The sequence below is a fragment of the Triturus cristatus genome, chromosome 7 (genome assembly GCF_964204655.1).
Source record: "Triturus cristatus chromosome 7, aTriCri1.1, whole genome shotgun sequence".
Classification (NCBI taxonomy): Eukaryota; Metazoa; Chordata; class Amphibia; order Caudata; family Salamandridae; genus Triturus; species Triturus cristatus.
In genome coordinates this window covers 458,495,669-458,501,668 of record NC_140590.1, presented here as the reverse complement: position 1 = coordinate 458,501,668, position 6,000 = coordinate 458,495,669, and the positions used below count along the sequence as shown (strand labels likewise).

At 41.3% G+C, this 6,000-nt stretch overlaps 1 protein-coding gene across 1 annotated transcript in view; it reads right to left on the bottom strand.

Moving 5' to 3' along the window:
- Positions 1-1,095: 1,095 nt before the first annotated feature.
- PIRT (phosphoinositide interacting regulator of transient receptor potential channels) overlaps positions 1,096-6,000 on the bottom strand; it is a 350,034-nt gene continuing 345,129 nt past the window's right edge. Inside the window, exon 4 of the transcript XR_014966507.1 lies at positions 1,096-1,143. The gene's annotated coding sequence lies outside the window, so the exon portion shown is untranslated. The remainder of the gene's footprint in view (positions 1,144-6,000) is intronic.

The following is a 6,000-nucleotide window of genomic DNA, read 5'->3' as shown; positions in this document are numbered from 1 at the left end:
TCCATTCTATCCCATGGGGCTGATAGCCTTTCAACAGTGAAGAACAAAACTGGCAGTATTTCACTATCAGGACATGTCACACACATACCAGTACATGTCCTACCTTTCGCATAAACTGCACCCTGCCCATGGGGATAGCTTGGGCCTACCATAGGGGTGCCTTACATGTAAGAAAAGGGAAGGTTAGGACCTGGAATGTGGATGCACTTGCCAGGTTGACATAGCAGTTTAAAACTGCACATAGACACTGCAGTGGCAGATCTGAGATACCTTTTTCAGGGCTACTCACGTGGGCGGCACAATCAGTGCTCCAGGCCCACTAGTAGCATTTTATTTACCGCCCCTGGAACACTGAATGCACTTTACTAGGGACTCACCAGTAAATCAAATATGCCAATCAGGGGGAACTTATTCTAATAACAATTTACACAGAGAGCATATGCTCTTTAACACTCATTAGCAGTGGTAAAGTGACCAGAGTCCCAAAGTCAGGAAAAAATAGGAGGAAGAATCAAAATGTTAGGGGATAACCCTGCAAAAAGGACAAAGTCCAATACCCGCCATGACCAGGGGAGGGTTGTGGATTACTGTGTGTGTGTCAGGAACATGACAGGCTACTTTACTGTTTTTCCTCTTCTTGTTTTCTTAAGGGGTAGAAGTCTCCGAATGGTATGTTATGAGGCAGACAATGTAGGAGAAGAGCACAGAAGACAAAACCACCACCCCCCACAAAAACTTACTTCAAGCCACCAATTAAGTTCATTTAATATGGAGTGAAATAAGCGCACGCCTTCCTTCTTCTATGGACTGGGCAATACATTCTTTGCATTGAGAACACTAATTAAAAAAGAGTTCAACTAAAAAGCAGAGCAGAAATTAATTAAAGAAAAGATAGGAGATACTAAGTGACCTGAATATTATAAGTTAGTAAAACCTAGAGCAAGGAAAAGAAAGGGAAAACAAATAAGAAGTAAAAAAAATGAAAGGTGAAGACCCCAGAAAATAAGCATTAGGCTTAGGCACACACGTTTTTAATTTTTAATTTTTAAAGAAATATTTTTCCCCAGCCACACAAATTCCTACCATTTGTTTTCTCAAGAGTCCAAGAAGATGGGGCCACGCTGATCTCCAGAATCTGGATACCTGGAAAAGAACAGACAAAGTTAGAATTATCATAAAGAAGAAACTTATTAGCCTGAGAAATATTGTGTGTTAAAAATGTATAACTATTAACTTGAAACTGCAAATCTTAGAAAAGAAGCCAGATAAAGAAAATAAGAATTCAGTGAGACACTATCTCCTTCTACCATTTTTAATCAAATATTTATACCCATGTCTCACATAGGATTACTTAATTCTTTTGGGAAACTGAATCTTCCTCTGTGCACAATATAATTGCTGCTGTGTGGTCCTCCTAAACTGACCTCATAGACTCTGGCTCTTTTGGAAAAATTGCATCTTCCTTTTAACACACCAATGTTGCACCATCATATCCACTAGGTAATGCAGTTGCTACAAGGTTTGTAGAAGCTGAACCTTCTTTTATTGTCACCCTTACACCTCCAGGTTGAACCTCATATTCTGCTGGTAATACTGCTATTTACTTTGGGAAGCTGCATCTTCCTTGGTCGACCGATCACTGCTCCTGGGTAGCCCCTTTAGTCTCTAGATAGTATTGTGATGTATTGGGAAACCATGCCTTCCTTTGGTTGCATGCATACCACTTATGAATGGACATCATAATCTCTAGGATGTACTGTTGTTCACCTGGGAAGTTGTGTCTTTCTTGGTCGTGCTGACATTCCTATTAAATGTGTATACTGGACCTCTTAGTCTCTGGGGACTACTATTTTATGTTTTAGTTAGGTGTACCTTACCTTAGTCGCTACTCACGCTGCTCCTGGACAGACCTCATAGTTTTCTGGTAGTACCGTTGTTCACTTTCAGAGGCTGCATCTTCCTTTGACGGCACCCTCAATGCTCCCAAAAGGCTCTGGGAAGGGTTGTCTAAATAGGATTAGGGATTGTTGAAAATGCACATTCATTGATCGCACCAATGCAGATTGTGGATGTGCTTTAGAATCACTGGGTTTACTGCTCTTTAACTTGTAGGATGTGTCTTCCTCTGGTCATACATTCGTCTAAATCATGGTAAAATGGTCACCTGCTCATGAGCCATGCTGCATGGGTATTCTGCAAGATTTCGCTGAGAGTGCTCAAGTGATTTGCTATGGCTCAAGCATCTTGCATGGTTGCTCACTACCCAGATAGAAACCCCACCCTAATCTCAGGCTCTCCTACCCTGGATTACTCACAAGAACCTCCTAATTTTCATTCTCGTCCTCTGCCAGACATTTTAAATGTTTGTACTCCTCTTCCACCATTTCGAGCTGACACTCTTTGACTCCCCACCTCCCATCAATCACCCTACATGCTCCTTGACTGAAACTGAATGTACCAGCTTTCTGGAGGGATATAAATGTGTGTATAGTTATGATTTGCCCTCCTAACTGGGGCATCCAGAGTATGGTAACCACTGAGATGTGTGATTATGTCACCTGAGTGGGACTCTGATAGAGGGTTTGCTTGGTTTGCCACTAGGATAGAGGCACTTTTTGTATTGCAATGCTATGAATCTCTATTGTACGGAGTACAAAGGGCGAGGGTGCGAGCATACTTCCTTGCAGGTTAGTACCAAATTCACCCACTGAACAAAGATCTGGCTTCCAACTAAAAAATATGCTATGTTCAAATAGACTCTGCTCCAGCATGGGTTCCGTGGGCTGCTGGACCTAATTGTAGATCACACTTAGCCTTCCATCTAAACAAGGCCAGTACAGTGAATATCCTTAACTTGGGTTATAATAACATCTGTCATATACAGTGCTTAAATACTACATAAAGTGCTATATTCTATTCTCTTGTCTATAGTAATTTTATTCCAAACAGCATCTTTTTTAGGTCGAGCCTATAGCGGCAGCACGCATGTGCAGCTCACTTTGTGAGGCATGCAGTATTCACTATGGAGTGGAAGCTACGCCCACTCTCCGCCCATATTTTTAATTGGCTTTTGTCTTAAATGCTGCCTTCCGATTGGTTTTAGGCTTGTTAGTCCCTCCTTATGACGGCCATGTCATCATTTGTGTCCTTCCATGGCTACTGGCCCCTTTACTTTGACTGTTGCACAGCACTACTTTCTTCCCGTGCCCCCCCACAGTCCGTGCCTTCTCCTTCGCCCCCCCTGTTGTTCGTGCCGCCGCACTCCCATTTGCAATGCAATAGGTCTCGCGTAAATGTGAGTTCTAGTGCATTGCAAATGCTTGTTTTGAAACCCTGTACCCACTCTTGACGCCAGTGCAACTCTCTCTCGTTTTAAGAGGGCGATGTTCAGCGCCATCTTGTGAGTGCTCGCACGAGCCGCCTCAAGTGGGTCACGTAATCCCCTCAGGTTTATACAGAATCCATTCTGACTGTTGACTAAACATCCTCCTAAGCACCGAGCTGCAGATCTTGTCAGGCAATTGTCAGGGGGCTGAGCGTGTGCCCGTGCCGAAGAGTGGCTGATCCCTGTGCATGGGACAAATATCGTGTGTGTTCTTTGTCTCTGGGGGGTTAAAGATGCTGGTGATGAGGCAGTGTTGTTGTAAAGAAGATGTTGAATGATAAGGAAGTCAAAGCGGTTTCCTTGTAGAAGATGAAGTAGCTTTTATGTTGTTTTTAAATATAGTATGTAATCCAGATTATTGTTTGCGTCAGTATTTCTATGCTTTGCTGTGAATGAACTTGGATCTTTCATAGTGCTTTATGCCATATAACAGGGTTTGGGACAGAAAATAGACCTGCCAACAAAATAAAAATGGACTTCATATGTGAATCAGATCGCTAAAAAAAAGTGACCCACATTGTGCAAATCAGTGCTAAACTTGTAAAAACACACTGTGTGCAAGAGTGAACCAGCAGTTCAGTACCAATTAATGATACGGTAGCTCAGTGGATTATTTGCCTGCTGCACAGACCACACAAGATCTCACTGGGAAGACAAATACTATAGATAAAAATAATGTAAGGTGTGATACATAAAAATTATGTGGAACATCCGTGATCCCAAAGTTTAGAAATGCTGTGGTGCTCATTTCTACTCTGCACTAAAACTAGAGGTAAAGATGATTTGTGTAAATAACAATTTTTCTTTGCTGTGGTTTCTGATCTGTGGGGGTTTCGTGTAAAAACGAGGCATGAGAAGTGGTCACGCGATCACTGCGTGGCATGCCACCACGTTACATGGGCATTTAACATCAGCATTATTCTAGCGTTAATGGGGCATGGTCTCCGTATGCTCTGAAGCAGCTTTGTGAAGTTACTGACGTAGTAAAACTGCATCACACAAGTGGGTTTACAGCTAAACTAATGATGCACTCGCATGGTACTGTGTGCACAAATCCGTTTGCAGCGTATCTGTGCGGATTGCGTGACAAATTAAATGAGTGAATATAAAGATGCATAGAATTATATATCAGTACTTGCTAGTATACACAGTGATTAATAGATTTTACAATTCTAAGTATTAAATTGAACGAATATACATGTTTTCAATAGAGAAATGCTAAATAAGAGCAGCAGTAGCATTTTACGCATCACCCTAATTTAAATAGGGTTTAGTTTGTGTAGACACTTCTGATAACTTTACTCCATTACACATTTGAATTAAAAGAAAATGTGATGCTTTTGCATTTCTCTTTTTGGCTGATATATTATGAAATAATTGTAACATTTAGTGTGTAAAGCAAGTAGAGATTTTTTCCATGTATGTTACAAAATATTTGCAGTCAGAGAAAAGACACCTCAACCCAGACTTCGATATTAAAAGAATGAGGAAGAAAGCCTGGCGTTTACCAGCACATTTTCTGCACAGATTAAGCGCTACAGGATACAGAATCGCTTCTCAGGTGTGGTTATTGTTCATTCTCCATGTGTATTGCTTCGAGGTTTGCTGGGTGTCCTGCAGCATCTCCAGCACTCCAGAGCGATGGCTCAGTGAGTTAAGTGCTCGCCTGTGATCTGCAAGTCGAAGTTCACATTTCGAGGCCAGATCCGACCTCCTTCCTGCTGAATTGAGTAATATTAATGTTGGTCACAGTAACAACGGTTGAACACGCTGCTTAGAAATAACGCATTAAAGTATCCAAAAAACATGCAGCATTTTATAAAAAAGCAAATTATTACTAACGTATAACTATTGTAAGCCTACAATTTGAGTTGAGCTTTTGTTCTGTACCAGAAGCATCAGAGAGGAATGTCATATCTGTGGTTCCATTACTTGGATGTCCCTAACTCTGCTCTTGCAAAAGTTGTTTTGTGTGAAATAGATGCGCCATAGAAACTAAGAATACAATCTTGAGCCATATTCAGGGGCCAAGAGGTCATTTTGTTCTCTTCCACTCTATCTGGGCAGTCCTCTCTGTGTTAAGTCAATAATGACACGCCATGTGACCCAGTTGCACAGCAAGGCGCAGACATGCACTCATTTTTAGGTCGAGCATTTAAGACCTCTTGTATTTACTTTAGAATATACTTTTATGTGATTGTACTTTGTGGGCTCTAGAGATCATCCCTAGGACTTGTTTGCTTCCGCTTAGGGACTTTTTTCTGTTCAGCTGCCTGCATTTAACTGTCTTGATAGAAAACGTCCAGCAGAGGTCAGTAAAATACCAGAATTGCTTTCTGCTGGGGGCCTTTCTTTTTTTATTTTTCTGACAACTGCCTCAAATGAACTTTCTTGTTAGATAACGACCAGCAGAGGTTATTAAAATACCAGAATCACTTTAGCATTCTCTAGATTCCAGTCCATAGAAGTCTCCAACTAGCACCCGTAGACAATAATCTTTTTTCAAATCTTGTGTTTTCAGTGATATGACCACCAAAGGCCCTGATTTTATATTACAAACAGAGCTTTACACTACACTATTTCCCGCTGAAAGGCAATATTTCTCTCCATGTGTT